Source organism: Bombina bombina, chromosome 3 (genome assembly GCF_027579735.1).
Source record: "Bombina bombina isolate aBomBom1 chromosome 3, aBomBom1.pri, whole genome shotgun sequence".
Lineage (NCBI taxonomy): Eukaryota > Metazoa > Chordata > Amphibia > Anura > Bombinatoridae > Bombina > Bombina bombina.
Genome location: NC_069501.1, coordinates 428,562,719 through 428,578,855, shown reverse-complemented (window position 1 = coordinate 428,578,855; position 16,137 = coordinate 428,562,719). Strand labels below are relative to the sequence as shown.

The 16,137-nt window shown below is 40.0% G+C and overlaps 1 pseudogene; it reads right to left on the bottom strand.

Moving 5' to 3' along the window:
- The window catches only part of LOC128652375 (serine/threonine-protein kinase tousled-like 1), a 42,111-nt pseudogene extending 26,723 nt beyond the window's left edge, over nucleotides 1-15,388 (bottom strand).
- Nucleotides 15,389-16,137: the final 749 nt, after the last annotated feature.

Below are 16,137 nucleotides of genomic sequence, written 5' to 3'. Positions count from 1 at the left end.
TCAATAAAGATAGGAGGATAATAAAGAAAAATTGATAATAGGAGTAAATTAGAAAGTTGCTTAAAATTGCATGCTCTATCCGAATCATTAAAGAAAAAATTGGGTTTAGTGTCCCTTTAAGGAGGTTAGCACTGATTGTAACCAATAGTTTAATGTCCCTTTAACACTGGAACAAAAGACAGCACAAGTACTTTTGAACAATTTCATCTTTAGCACTAATTCTGCGTTACCCTCTGCGACACCCCAGGGTGTTCTCACACCCCTGCCTGGGTGTTTTATAATTTTAGAATAAACTACTTGATCCCAAAGAGCAGTTAATTAACTACTGGAGAAAGCAGCAGGGCAGCACGCATACATATTCAGGATCTGTAGTTAGGAGGAGATCAGTAGGAAATGTACACAGAAGACCCTCAGGATAAAGTGAATGTAAACATAAAGAGTGTGCTGAACTATTAGAGTTCAAAGCTCTCTGTGAAGGTGGCAACTTTATCATTTGCATCTCTGAGCATTTGTCTCCATATGGATTAATTAGCTAGTGATGAATGGAATAATGGAAACACAGTGGCTAGGCTACCATTGAAGAGAAAATGTGTAATTATGTGTAATAGAACAATTTTATTATTATATACTTTATTTATTTTTACCCCATTTTTTCCAGTAGTTTAAAGTGCCATAAAACATGTTGGGATCTGTGCATATTCTAAAAGGGCTAATTAAGTAAAAATAGTTTGCATTAAAAAGTAGTTTAAAAATTGCTGGTAAGTATTTTAAAATAATTTTCAAAAATAAGCAAATTTAGTAACATAGCCATGCTGTCTGGTGTAGTCGGATCCACCCCTCCGTATCAGTGTTTAGCATCAGAAACACAGGCATTGTATTTCAACTGAGTTAACAGCAGCTTATTTACTTCTAAGCATGCTCCAGCAGAAACTTAGTGTTAAAGTCTTGTATTCTATCAAAGCAAAGGTGGAGATAGATACAGCCATATAAGGAATTGTGTGGGGGGAGCTAGAGCTGTACAAAATTGAAAGGAAAGGGTTAATTGCGAGGAACTGCATTATAAATTTGCAGGTAAAGTAATTAAAGTACATATATATATATATATATATATATATATATATATATATATGTTGTCTCTATCCCAACTTGTTTTATGTCCCTTTAAGTCTAAAAACGGAAGGTTTTCCAGTTCTAAGAAATCAAAGTGCACATAACAGGCTTCACAAACCTAACCCTGCCACGTATCTGTCCTTAATTTGTATCAGCAGAGATAATAAGATAAGAACTGTAAAACAAAGCAAGTTTTACTAACAAAATGACAATGGCTAGCTGTGTCTACTCCAGAAACATGTCAAGATTGGTTCCTCCAAATGGGAGGAGTTTAGCTATTAAAAAACAATCAGCTAGATTACGAGTTTTGAGCGCTATAGGGAAATTACAGAGCGCCACAAAAGCGTCCTTATTTCACCTCCCTATAGCGCTGCTATTACAGGTTTTAAAAAAGCAGGCTTGTGCGGGTGATATGGTTGCGTTGAGCTCAATACCGCACCGAAATACAAGCGCTGCTTTGACGTGCTCATGCACGATTTCTGCATAGACATCAATGGGGAGAGTCGGCAAAAAAAAAGTCTAACACCTGCGATTGCGGAAACAAAAGCTCTGTAACGCAGCCCCATTGATGTTTATGGGGAAAGAAAAAGTTATGTTTCAACCTATCAGGACATTGAGACAAGAGGGAACCTACTCCAGTCTCAGACACATTGACCTCAAGAACGAAAGGCAGGACAGGGTTAGGATGAGCCAGAACTGGAGCGGCAGCAAAGACAGTCTTAAGACTCTCAAAGGCCTTAATGGCAGTAGGTGACTAATGGAGTGGATCATTCTCTTTATGGGTCATGTCTGTGATAGGTTTGACCAAGGAAGAAAAGTTTTTAATAAACTTTCTATAGTAATTGTCGAAGCCCAAAAAACATTGAATAGACTGAAGACCAACTGGGCGAGGCCACTGCAGAACTGCAGACAACTTGTCAAGTATCCGTGAAGAATTCTGCAACAGAGATTACATAGCCTAGGAAGGTTACTTGAGTCTGATGGAACTCACATTTCTCGAGTTTACAAAACAGGCCGTTCTCACGTAGTCTCTGAAGTACCCGTGTGACATCAGAACGATGAGCCTCAAGTGTGGGTGAGTGTATGAGGATGTCGTCCAAGTACACCACAACACACTGTTGCAACATATCTAGTAGGACATTAATAAATTTATAAATTCCTGAAAAACAGCAGGAGCATTACATAGGCCCAAGGGCATTACAAGGTATTCATAATGCCCGCTCCTGGTGTTAAATGCTGTTTTCCATTTGTGGCCCTCCTTGATCCTAACAAGACTGTACGCTCCTCTCAAATCAAGTTTAGAAAAGACCATAGCTCCCTTGAGGCAGTCAAAAAGTTCCGTAATGAGCGGAATAGGGTAAGCATTCTTAAAGGGACACTAAACCCAAATTTTTTCATTTGTGATTCAGATACAGCATGACATTTTAAGCAACTTTCTAATTTACTCATATTATCAAATTTTCTTCATTCTCTTGGTATCTTTATTTGAAATGCAAGAATGTAAGTTTAGTTGCCGGCCCATTTTTGGTGAACAACCTGGGTTGTTCTTGCTTATTGGTGGATAAATTAATCCACCAATTAAAAAGTGCTGTCCAGAGTTCTGAACCAAAAAAAGCTTAGATGTCTTCTTTTTCAAATAAAGATAGCAAGAGAACAAAAAAAAATGATAATAGGAGTAAATTAGAAAGTTGCTTAAAATTGCATGCTCTATCTGAATCATGAAATAAAATATTTGGGTTCAGTGTCCCTTTAATAGTAAGACGATTAAGACCCCTATAATCGATGCATGGTCTTAACTCGCCACCCTTTTTCTTCACAAAGAAGTAGCTAGCCCCTACAGGAGAGCAGGATTTGCGGATGATTCCCCATGACAGAGCATCGGCAAGATACTCCTCCATAGCACAATTCTCTGCAACAGACAGAGGGTAAACCCGGCCCAGAGGAGGAATGGCTCTGGGTTGCAGGTCTATGACACAATCGTAAGACCGGTGAGGAGGCAACGTACCGGCACGCACCTTGTCAAAAACGTCTAGGAACTCTCGGTACTCCTCTGGCAATTGAGATACCGAAGAAGTGCATAAGACTTTGACTGGTTTTCAAAGACAAGTGGAAATACATTGTGGAGACCATGACAAAATTTCGGACCTGCACCAGTCGAGACTGGGATTGTGCTTTTGGAGCCAGGGATAACCCAGAACAACTAGAAAATGTGGAGAGTTTATCACCTGGAACTGGAGAGTTTCAAAATGGAGAGCCCCAACAGCCATGGATAATGGAGCGGTTTTGTGAGTAACGAGAGCAGGCTGAAGGGGCCTGCCATCAATGGCCTTAATAGCAAGCGGAATGGACCGAGACAATACAGGAATGGAGTGCTTTGATACAAAAGCACTGTCAATGAAATAGCCCACAGCACCGGAGTCAACAAGAGCCTGGGTGACTACGGAGGAGTCCACCCAGGAAAGGACAACCGTGACCAAAGGTTTCTCCTTTAGCGGTTACGGGGACGAGGATAAACCACCCAAGGTCTGCTCCCAACAGGACCTTAGGTGCGAGCGTTTCCCGGCCGTGTAGGACAAGACTTTAAAAGGTGGCCCTGTAACCCACAATAGAGGCAGAGCCCTTCCCTCCTCCTAAAGACCCTCTCCGCCACGGAGAGACGCGTGAATCCAAACTGCATTGGCTCAGCATTACCTGGTGACTTGGGACCAGAAGGCATGGGAGGAGAGGGAGTCATGGGTGGGAGCGAACACGTAGGAGACAACGGAACAGGAGGCTTCTGCAAGCGCTCCTTGAAAGAGGGCCTCTCTCTGAGTCTGATGTCAATTAGAATTAAAAAAGACACCAATGCCTCGAGATCCTCTGGTAAATCGCTGGCAGCAACTTCGTCTTTCGGTTCCAACCTACCTCTGCGGCAAGCATACAGAACTCAATGGTGTACTGAGCAACAGATCTCAGAGGAGGAGCGAACTGGAACATCAAATACCCTTCAAAAGGAGGCCACAAATTCAGGGTAATTTGAAATCACTGATTTATTCGTTTCCAACAAGGATTAGCAAAGCAAGAGCCGTGTCAGAGAGTAATGAGATGAGAAATCCCACCTTAGCTCTATCAGAGGGAAACGCCTGAGGTAACATCTCAAAATAAATGCCCACCTGGTTCAAAAACCCACTGATTAGGATCGCCTCCATATCGCTGATGTAGAGGTGCAGAACCAGAAAAGCTCCTGGTAGGACTAGGTGCAGCAGCGGAAACAGGAGCAGCCATAAAATGTGGGACACGCTGAATCAAAGCAGTGCGAGTCAGAAGGGTTTGCAGGGCTAGTGCAAATTGATCCAAGCGGGGATCCTGTTAATCCATCCTGGAAATGAGGGTGGGTAAAGGTGAATTATTAGCACCGTCAGGATTCATTGCCCTTGCCTAATAACAGGGTACCAGGAATCAGATGGAGACGTTAAGTGCAACGATAATCACACCTTTATTAATGACAAAAAATAATAAAAACTCCACAAGCCAAATGACAAGCCAGTAGTCAAAGCCAGAGCTGGTAGTCAGACATGCCGAGTCAGGAGCCAAAGTGAGTAGTGAGACAAGCCGGGATCAGGAAATAGGAAAACAGCAGAGTCAGGAATAAGCCAGATTCAGGAACCAGAAGGGTCGTCAGACAAGCCAGGTAATACACAGAAACTGGAACACAGGTACTAACAAAAAAGTCTAAGACAACGCAAGGGCAAAAACATACTGAACAGAGGCCCTTTAAATAATAAGTGTGACATCATAATCCTGGGACTGCAACCTGTCTCACACTGATGATGTTCACCAGTTTGGCCATAAAAGGGTGCCCAGATGAGAGAGCAGTGTTACACACTCAGATTCACTGAGAGAGGTAAGTAAAATGGCAGCTAGCAGCAAATAACAAACAAAGCAGGATGAAACCCTGACACATATCTCCTATGGCAACCAAATGATACTTCTAAATGCAATCAAGTATTGGGGCACATAAACTCATTTACATCTCATTGATTTCATCAGGTTGATGTTTAATTTCAAGAATAAAAATATAAACAAAAATTAAATCAAAATAAATTGTTACAAAGAAGTATGAGTAAAATAAAAATCATTAAGTTTTAAACTTATGGAAATAGCTATTAAAGTTCACCACAAGATAACCTCCAAGCAATCCACTCCTACATTCATAACAGTTATCACCACATAAACTAAATTCCCTATCTAAAATAATTACAAAAATACTGTTACAAAATGAAAGAGGAAATCCCTTCCTGTGCTTTGAACGACACTAAGGGTTAATGCTTTGAGGGGATGGGAATGAAAGCTGTGTAGGGAGTGTATGAGGAGTTTTAGCAACAATGTTGCATGTGTAGAGGTTGGTCTTACCTGCTTGTTTAAAAAGAGATGCAGGAAGTCTCCATTCCTCTTTCTGCTTCCTGCTAAAGATTGCTGCAGTTGCCCATCTTCCCTCACCGATTGACAGGGCGGTGCAAGGATTTTAGGCTACACGGGCGAATATATATGTGTTTTGCCAACCCCCCCCCCCCAAAAAAAAAACTGACAAAAAACATCCTTGTGCAGCTTCTTCACAAAATGTTATAGGGATGTGGTAAAATAGACACATAACTATTTTATCAATTATTTTTAAATTATATAGATCCCATTACCCCCCAAAAATAATTGTCTGTTAAAAAATTGAGTGTATTTAATTAACGGGGGGGGGGGGGGGTACCTTAAACTAAATCTATAGTCCAGTGATTCTCTGTCAGTGTCAAGCCAATTTGGTGTGACGCCCTCATCAGAACAAGAAATTATCATAACATACAATTCTAACAATTACCTTAAACAGATACTGTGTTATATATACCCTGTATATATTATGATGCAATATAATGGATATCAATCATACTACCATACCGGCACTGTGCTAAACATAGTTTATTTTCATTAATAACTACTGTTAACCAAAACTGGAAGTACTTAGTATAGATAATCTGTGGTGAAAGAAATAGGGAATCATAAAGGGACTAAAAGGGGACAGGATCAATCCCCCAAATATGTTGGCTTCAAAACAAAACACTACTTGAAGCAACACTGTGCACACATCGAGTTGTATGTTTGCAATTTTCAGTAAGAAAACATTTGGGATTTCCCCATAGGAATCAACGGGAAGAGCCGGCTGAAAAAAAATCAGCAGCGTAAAACTCCTTAACGCAGCCCCATTGATTCCTATGGGGAAATAAAATTTATGTCTACCCCTAAGACCCTAACATGAACCCCAAGTCTAAACACCCCTAATCTTACACTTATTAACCCCTAATCTGCTGCCCCCGACATCACCGACACCTGCATTATATTATTGACCCCTAATCTGCCGCTCCGGACACCGCCGCCACCTACATTATACTTATTAACCCCTAATCTGCTGCTCCAACATCGCCGCCACCTACATTATACTTATTAACCCCTAATCTGCCGCCCCTGACATCGCGGACACCTACATTATACTTATTAACCCCTAATCTGCCGCCCCCGACATTGCAGACACCTACATTATACTTATTAACCCCTAATCTGCCGCCCCCAACGTCGCCGTCACTATTCTAAATTTATTAACCCCTAAACCTAAGTATAACCCTAACCCTAACCCCCCTAACTTAAATATAATTTAAATAATTCTAAATAAAATTCCTATCATTAACTAAATTATTCCTATTTAAAACTAAATACTTACCTGTAAAATAAACCCTAAGCTAGCTACAATATAACTAATAGTTACATTGTAGCTAGCTTAGGTTTTATTTTTATTTTACAGGCAAGTTTGTATTTATTTTAACTAGGTAGAATAGTTACTAAATAGTTATTAACTATTTAATAAACTACCTAGCTAAAATAAAGACAAATTGACCTGTAAAATAAAACCTAACCTAAGTTACACTAACACCTAACCTAACTTTACACTATAATTAAATTTTCTTTCATGTAATTAGCAAGAGTCCATGAGCTAGTGACGTATGGGATATACATTCCTACCAGGAGGGGCAAAGTTTCCCAAACCTCAAAATGCCTATAAATACACCCCTCACCACACCCACAATTCAGTTTTACAAACTTTGCCTCCGATGGAGGTGGTGAAGTAAGTTTGTGCTAGATTCTACGTTGATATGCGCTCCGCAGCAAGTTGGAGCCCGGTTTTCCTCTCAGCGTGCAGTGAATGTCAGAGGGATGTGAGGAGAGTATTGCCTATTGAATGCAGTGATCTCCTTCTACGGGGTCTATTTCATAGGTTCTCTGTTATCGGTCGTAGAGATTCATCTCTTACCTCCCTTTTCAGATCGACGATATACTCTTATATATACCATTACCTCTGCTGATTCTCGTTTCAGTACTGGTTTGGCTTTCGACAAACATGTAGATGAGTGTCCTGGGGTAAGTAAATCTTATTTTCTGTGACACTCTAAGCTGGTTGGGCACTTTGTTTATAAAGTTCTAAATATATGTATTCAAACATTTATTTGCCTTGACTCAGAATGTTCAACATTCCTTATTTTTCAGACAGTCAGTTTCATATTTGGGATAATGCATTTGAATTAATCATTTTTTCTTACCTTCAAAAATTTGACTCTTTTTTTCCCTGTGGGCTGTTAGGCTCGCGGGGGCTGAAAATGCTTCATTTTATTGCGTCATTTTTGGCGCGGACTTTTTTGGCGCAAAAATTCTTTTCCGTTTCCGACGTCATACGTGTCGCCGGAAGTTGCGTCATTTTTTGACGTTATTTTGCGCCAAAAATGTCGGCGTTCCGGATGTGGCATCATTTTTGGCGCCAAAAGCATTTAGGCGCTAAAAAATATGGGCGTCGCTTTTGTCTCCACATTATTTAAGTCTCATTTTTCATTGCTTCTGGTTGCTAGAAGCTTGTTCTTTGGCATTTTTTCCCATTCCTGAAACTGTCATTTAAGGAATTTGATCAATTTTGCTTTATATGTTGTTTTTTCTCTTACATATTGCAAGATGTCTCACGTTGCATCTGAGTCAGAAGATACTCCAGGAAAATCGCTGTCTAGTGCTGGATCTACCAAAGCTAAGTGTATCTGCTGTAAACTTTTGGTAGCTATTCCTCCGGCTGTTGTTTGTATTAATTGTCATGACAAACTTGTTAATGCAGATAATATTTCCTTTAGTAAAGTACCATTGCCTGTTGCAGTTCCTTCAACATCTAAGGTGCAGAATGTTCCTGATAACATAAGAGATTTTGTTTCTGAATCCATCAAGAAGGCTATGTCTGTTATTTCTCCTTCTAGTAAACGTAAAAAATCTTTTAAAACTTCTCTCCCTACAGATGAATTAAATGAACATCATTATTCTGATTCTGATGACTCTTCTGGTTCAGAGGATTCTGTTTCAGAGATTGATGCTGATAAATCTTCATATTTATTTAAAATGGAATTTATTCGTTCTTTACTTAAAGAAGTACTAATTGCTTTAGAAATAGAGGATTCTGGTCCTCTTGATACTAATTCTAAACGTTTAGATAAGGTATTTAAATCTCCTGTGGTTATTCCAGAAGTTTTTCCTGTTCCTAATGCTATTTCTGCAGTAATTTCCAAAGAATGGAATAAATTGGGTAATTCATTTACTCCTTCTAAACGTTTTAAGCAATTATATCCTGTACCGTCTGACAGATTAGAATTTTGGGACAAAATCCCTAAAGTTGATGGGGCTATTTCTACCCTTGCTAAACGTACTACTATTCCTACGTCAGATGGTACTTCGTTTAAGGATCCTTTAGATAGGAAAATTGAATCCTTTCTAAGAAAAGCTTATCTGTGTTCAGGTAATCTTCTTAGACCTGCTATATCATTGGCTGATGTTGCTGCAGCTTCAACTTTTTGGTTGGAAACTTTAGCGCAACAAGTAACAGATCATGATTCTCATGATATTATTATTCTTCTTCAGCATGCTAATAATTTTATCTGTGATGCTATTTTTGATATTATCAGAGTTGATGTCAGGTTTATGTCTCTAGCTATTTTAGCTAGAAGAGCTTTATGGCTTAAGACTTGGAATGCTGATATGGCTTCTAAATCAACTCTACTTTCAATTTCTTTCCAGGGTAACAAATTATTTGGTTCTCAGTTGGATTCTATTATCTCAACTGTTACTGGTGGGAAAGGAACTTTTTTACCACAGGATAAAAAATCTAAAGGTAAAAACAGGGCTAATAATCGTTTTCGTTCCTTTCGTTTCAACAAAGAACAAAAGCCTGATCCTTCATCCTCAGGAGCAGTTTCAGTTTGGAAACCATCTCCAGTCTGGAATAAATCCAAGCCTGCCAGAAAGGCAAAGCCTGCTTCTAAGTCCACATGAAGGTGCGGCCCTCATTCCAGCTCAGCTGGTAGGGGGCAGGTTACGTTTTTTCAAAGAAATTTGGATCAATTCTGTTCACAATCTTTGGATTCAGAACATTGTTTCAGAAGGGTACAGAATTGGTTTCAAGATGAGACCTCCTGCAAAGAGATTTTTTCTTTCCCGTGTCCCAGTAAATCCAGTGAAAGCTCAAGCATTTCTGAATTGTGTTTCAGATCTAGAGTTGGCTGGAGTAATTATGCCAGTTCCAGTTCCGGAACAGGGGATGGGGTTTTATTCAAATCTCTTCATTGTACCAAAGAAGGAGAATTCCTTCAGACCAGTTCTGGATCTAAAAATATTGAATCGTTATGTAAGGATACCAACGTTCAAGATGGTAACTGTAAGGACTATCTTGCCTTTTATTCAGCAAGGGAATTATATGTCCACAATAGATTTACAGGATGCATATCTGCATATTCCGATTCATCCAGATCATTATCAGTTCCTGAGATTCTCTTTTCTGGACAAGCATTACCAGTTTGTGGCTCTGCCGTTTGGCCTAGCTACAGCTCCAAGAATTTTTACAAAGGTTCTCGGTGCCCTTCTGTCTGTAATCAGAGAACAGGGTATTGTGGTATTTCCTTATTTGGACGATATCTTGGTACTTGCTCAGTCTTTACATTTAGCAGAATCTCATACGAATCGACTTGTGTTGTTTCTTCAAGATCATGGTTGGAGGATCAATTTACCAAAAAGTTCATTGATTCCTCAGACAAGGGTAACCTTTCTGGGTTTCCAGATAGATTCAGTGTCCATGACTCTGTCTTTAACAGACAAGAGACGTCTAAAATTGATTGCAGCTTGTCGAAACCTTCAGTCACAATCATTCCCTTCGGTAGCCTTATGCATGGAAATTCTAGGTCTTATGACTGCTGCATCGGACGCGATCCCCTTTGCTCGTTTTCACATGCGACCTCTTCAGCTCTGTATGCTGAATCAATGGTGCAAGGATTACACAAAGATATCTCAATTAATATCTTTAAAACCGATTGTTCGACACTCTCTAACGTGGTGGACAGATCACCATCGTTTAATTCAGGGGGCTTCTTTTGTGCTTCCGACCTGGACTGTAATTTCAACAGATGCAAGTCTCACAGGTTGGGGAGCTGTGTGGGGATCTCTGACGGCACAAGGAGTTTGGGAATCTCAGGAGGTGAGATTACCGATCAATATTTTGGAACTCCGTGCAATTTTCAGAGCTCTTCAGTTTTGGCCTCTTCTGAAGAGAGAATCGTTCATTTGTTTTCAGACAGACAATGTCACAACTGTGGCATACATCAATCATCAAGGAGGGACTCACAGTCCTCTGGCTATGAAAGAAGTATCTCGAATTTTGGTTTGGGCGGAATCCAGCTCCTGTCTAATCTCTGCGGTTCATATCCCAGGTATAGACAATTGGGAAGCGTATTATCTCAGTCGCCAAACGTTGCATCCGGGCGAATGGTCTCTTCACCCAGAGGTATTTCTTCAGATTGTTCAAATGTGGGAACTTCCAGAAATAGATCTGATGGCGTCTCATCTAAACAAGAAACTTCCCAGGTATCTGTCCAGATCCCGGGATCCTCAGGCGGAGGCAGTGGATGCATTATCACTTCCTTGGAAGTATCATCCTGCCTATATCTTTCCGCCTCTAGTTCTTCTTCCAAGAGTAATCTCCAAGATTCTGAAGGAATGCTCGTTTGTTCTGCTGGTAGCTCCGGCATGGCCTCACAGGTTTTGGTATGCGGATCTTGTCCGGATGGCCTCTTGCCAACCGTGGACTCTTCCGTTAAGACCAGACCTTCTGTCACAAGGTCCTTTTTTCCATCAGGATCTGAAATCCTTAAATTTAAAGGTATGGAGATTGAACGCTTGATTCTTGGTCAAAGAGGTTTCTCTGACTCTGTGATTAATACTATGTTACAGGCTCGTAAATCTGTATCTAGAGAGATATATTATAGAGTCTGGAAGACTTATATTTCTTGGTGTCTTTCTCATCATTTTTCTTGGCATTCTTTTAGAATACCGAGAATTTTACAGTTTCTTCAGGATGGTTTAGATAAGGGTTTGTCCGCAAGTTCCTTGAAAGGACAAATCTCTGCTCTTTCTGTTCTTTTTCACAGAAAGATTGCTATTCTTCCTGATATTCATTGTTTTGTACAAGCTTTGGTTCGTATAAAACCTGTCATTAAGTCAATTTCTCCTCCTTGGAGTTTGAATTTGGTTCTGGGAGCTCTTCAAGCTCCTCCGTTTGAACCTATGCATTCATTGGACATTAAATTACTTTCTTGGAAAGTTTTGTTCCTTTTGGCCATCTCTTCTGCCAGAAGAGTTTCTGAATTATCTGCTCTTTCTTGTGAGTCTCCTTTTCTGATTTTTCATCAGGATAAGGCGGTGTTGCGAACTTCTTTTGAATTTTTACCTAAAGTTGTGAATTCCAACAACATTAGTAGAGAAATTGTGGTTCCTTCATTATGTCCTAATCCTAAGAATTCTAAGGAGAAATCGTTGCATTCTTTGGATGTTGTTAGAGCTTTGAAATATTGTGTTGAAGCTACTAAGTCTTTCCGAAAGACTTCTAGTCTATTTGTTATCTTTTCCGGTTCTAGAAAAGGCCAGAAAGCTTCTGCCATTTCTTTGGCATCTTGGTTGAAATCTTTAATTCATCTTGCCTATGTTGAGTCGGGTAAAACTCCGCCTCAGAGGATTACAGCTCATTCTACTAGGTCAGTTTCTACTTCCTGGGCGTTTAGGAATGAAGCTTCGGTTGATCAGATTTGCAAAGCAGCAACTTGGTCCTCTTTGCATACTTTTACTAAATTCTACCATTTTGATGTATTTTCTTCTTCTGAAGCAGTTTTTGGTAGAAAAGTACTTCAGGCAGCGGTTTCAGTTTGAATCTTCTGCTTATGTTTTTCATTAAACTTTATTTTGGGTGTGGATTATTTTCAGCAGGAATTGGCTGTCTTTATTTTATCCCTCCCTCTCTAGTGACTCTTGTGTGGAAAGATCCACATCTTGGGTAATCATTATCCCATACGTCACTAGCTCATGGACTCTTGCTAATTACATGAAAGAAAACATAATTTATGTAAGAACTTACCTGATAAATTCATTTCTTTCATATTAGCAAGAGTCCATGAGGCCCGCCCTTTTTTTGTGGTGGTTATGATTTTGTATAAAGCACAATTATTCCAATTCCTTATTTTTTATGCTTTCGCACTTTTTTATCACCCCACTTCTTGGCTATTCGTTAAACTGAATTGTGGGTGTGGTGAGGGGTGTATTTATAGGCATTTTGAGGTTTGGGAAACTTTGCCCCTCCTGGTAGGAATGTATATCCCATACGTCACTAGCTCATGGACTCTTGCTAATATGAAAGAAATGAATTTATCAGGTAAGTTCTTACATAAATTATGTTATTTCTCTAAATTAAATACAATTAAATACAATTAAATTAAATTATCTAAAGTACAAAAACAAACAAACACTAAATTACAGAAAATAATAAACAAATTACAAGATTTTTAAACTAATTACACCTAATCTAATCCCCCTAACAAAATAAAAAAGCCCCCCCCAAAATAAAAAAAGCCCTACCCTACACTAAATTACAAATAGCCCTTAAAAGGGCCTTTTGCAGGGCATTGCCCCAAAGTAATCAGCTCTTTTACCTGTAAAAAAAATTACAAATCCCCCAACATTAAAACCCACCACCCACACAACCAACCCTACTCTAAAACCCACCCAATACCCCCTTAAAAAAACTAACACTAACCCCTTGAAGATCACCTTACCAGGAGAAGTCTTCATCCAACCGGACCGAAGTCCTCAACGAAGCCGGGAGAAGTCTTCATCCAAGCCAGGCGAAGTGGTCCTCCAGAAGGGCAGAAGTCTTCATCCAGACGGCATCTTCTATCTTCATCCATCCGGCGCGGAGCGGGTCCATCTTCAAGACATCCGACTCGGAGCATCCTCTTCATCCGACGGCTAACACTGAATGAAGGTTCCTTTAAATGACGTCATCCAAGATGGCGTCCCTTCAATTACGATTGGCTGATAGAAGTCTATCAGCCAATCGGAATTAAGGTAGAAAAAATCCTATTGGCTGATGCAATCAGCCAATAGAATGCGAGCTCAATCCTATTGGCTGATTGGATGAAGATAGAAGATGCTGACTGGATGAAGACTTCTGCCCGTCTGGAGGACCACTTCGCCCGGGGGGGGGGCTTTTTTATTTTGTTAGTGGGATTAGATTAGGTGTAATTAGTTTAAAAATCTTGTAATTTGTTTATTATTTTCTGTAATTTTGTGTTTTTTTTTTGTACTTTAGATAATTTAATTTAATTGTATTTAATTTAGGGAAATAATTTTATTATAGTGTAGTGTTAGATGTTAGTGTAAGACAGGTTAGGTTTTATTTTACAGGTCAATTTGTCTTTATTTAAGCTAGGTAGTTATGAAATAGTTAATAACTATTTAGTAACTATTCTACCTAGTTAAAATAAATACAAACTTGCCTGTAAAATAAAAATAAACCCTAACATAGCTACAATGTAACTATTAGTTATATTGTAGCTATTTTAGGGTTTATTTTACAGGTAAGTATTTAGTTTTAAATAGGAATAATTTAGTTAATGATAGTAATTTTTATTTAGATTTATTTTAATTATATTTAAGTTAGTGGGGGTTAGGGTTAAACTTAGATTTAGGGGTTAATAACTTTAGTATTGTGGCGGCGACGTTGGGGGCGGCAGATTAGGGGTTAGTAAATGTAGGTAGGTGTCGGCGATGTTAGGGACGGCAGATTAGGGGTTAATAATATTTAACTAATGTTTGCGAGGTGGAAGTGCGGCGGTTTAGGGGTTAATATATTTATTATAGTGGCGGCGATGTCCAGTTCGGCAGATAAGGGGTTAAAAAATTTATTTTAGTGTTTGCGATGCGGGAGGGCCTCGGTTTAGGAGTTAATAGGTAGTTTATGGGTGTTAGTGTACTTTTCAGCACTTTAGTTAAAGGGACACTGTACCTAAAATTTTTCTTTCGTGATTCAGATTGAGCATGAAATTTTAAGCAACTTTCTAATTTACTCCTATTATCAAATTTTCTTCATTCTCTTGGTATCTTTATTTGAAATGCAAGAATGTAAGTTTAGATGCCGGCCCATTTTTGGTAAACAACCTGGGTTGTCCTTGCTGATTGGGGATAAATTCATCCACCAATAAAAAAGTGCTGTCCAGAGTACTGAAACCAAAAAAAAGCTTAGATGCCTTCTTTTTCAAATAATGATAGCAAGAGAACAAAGAAAAATTGATAATAGGAGTAAATTAGAAAGTTGCTTAAAATTGCATGCTCTTTCTGAATTACAAAAGAAAAAATTTGGGTACAGTGTCCCTTTAAGAGTTTTACGCTACGGCTTTGTAGTGTAAAACTCTTAACTACTGACTTTAAAATGCGGTACCAGTCTTGACAGGAGAGGGTCTACCACTCACTTTTTGACAGACTCGTAATACTGGCGATATGCAAGTCCCATTGAAAAAAGAGGATACGGAATTTACGTACGTGGATTTGCGGTATTTCCAAGTCTGGCCAAAAAAAAGTGACCGGTACACCTGTACCTGCAAGACTCGGAATACCAGCGGGCGTTAAAAAGCAGCGTTAGGACCGGCCAACGCTGCTTTTTAAACCTAATGCAAAACTCGTAATCTAGGTGAATGTATCTACTCTAACAACCCTACACTCAGGAATCTTTAACCAGACAGCTATCGATTCAGCACAGACACACACCAAGAACTTATTTCACAAGGTAAATGTTAACCCAGGACCCTTACCTTACCTTTACCTTCTGAATCTGAGACTCATGAGGAGCAGCCCTAAAAGTCATGCTGCCAAGGATTACTGTACTGCACTTCCGGGGGTAGCAGCCGTCACACTGTGGAAAGTGCAACCCAGTCCTCTCCACTGGCCGCAAAATGGTGTGCAGCAGCAGCTCACAGCAGGACAGTACCGGGTCCGTAGAAACTAGCATCATGCAGGCGGCAGACCACAGAGACTGTCTGTGAGACACACTCAGAGTACAGCCAGGAGAGTGATTAGGTAGAGAGCGGGAGCAGGTGTGGCGGTCTGCTATCAATGATGCTGAGGCGCTTCTCCTCACCTGACAGCTGATGAGTGCGGCTGCCTATCAATTATCCCATTATCCCACCCACTGAGACTGACTACTATTATTCCCCGGTGTGATGTGACCACTGACCCTACGGTCCCCACCTACCTACTACCTGTCCTTAGTTGTCTGAGTGAGATTGGCTGAGACAACTAAGGACATGTAGGATAGGATTTGCAAGCAAACGGAAGTCTGCGGCTGCCTTCAGTGCCACTGACCATTAAGCAGTCCTTTGCCAGTGCCGGCAGCCAGGCAGATCCAGCACCCTCCTGCTGGGGGCGCCCTAAGGCGGCTGCCTTACACAAACGCCGGCCCTGCCGATTGACATTGGTTGGCTTGAACTATACGGCTACCTTAGGGTTACTGTAGAAGCATTGTAGGGATAGGGTTATTCGAGCTAGCCTTCGTAACACCATGCATGGTAATGTTAGTTACGCTTGATGCCACTTATGGTCAGGAGTACTGTGTAT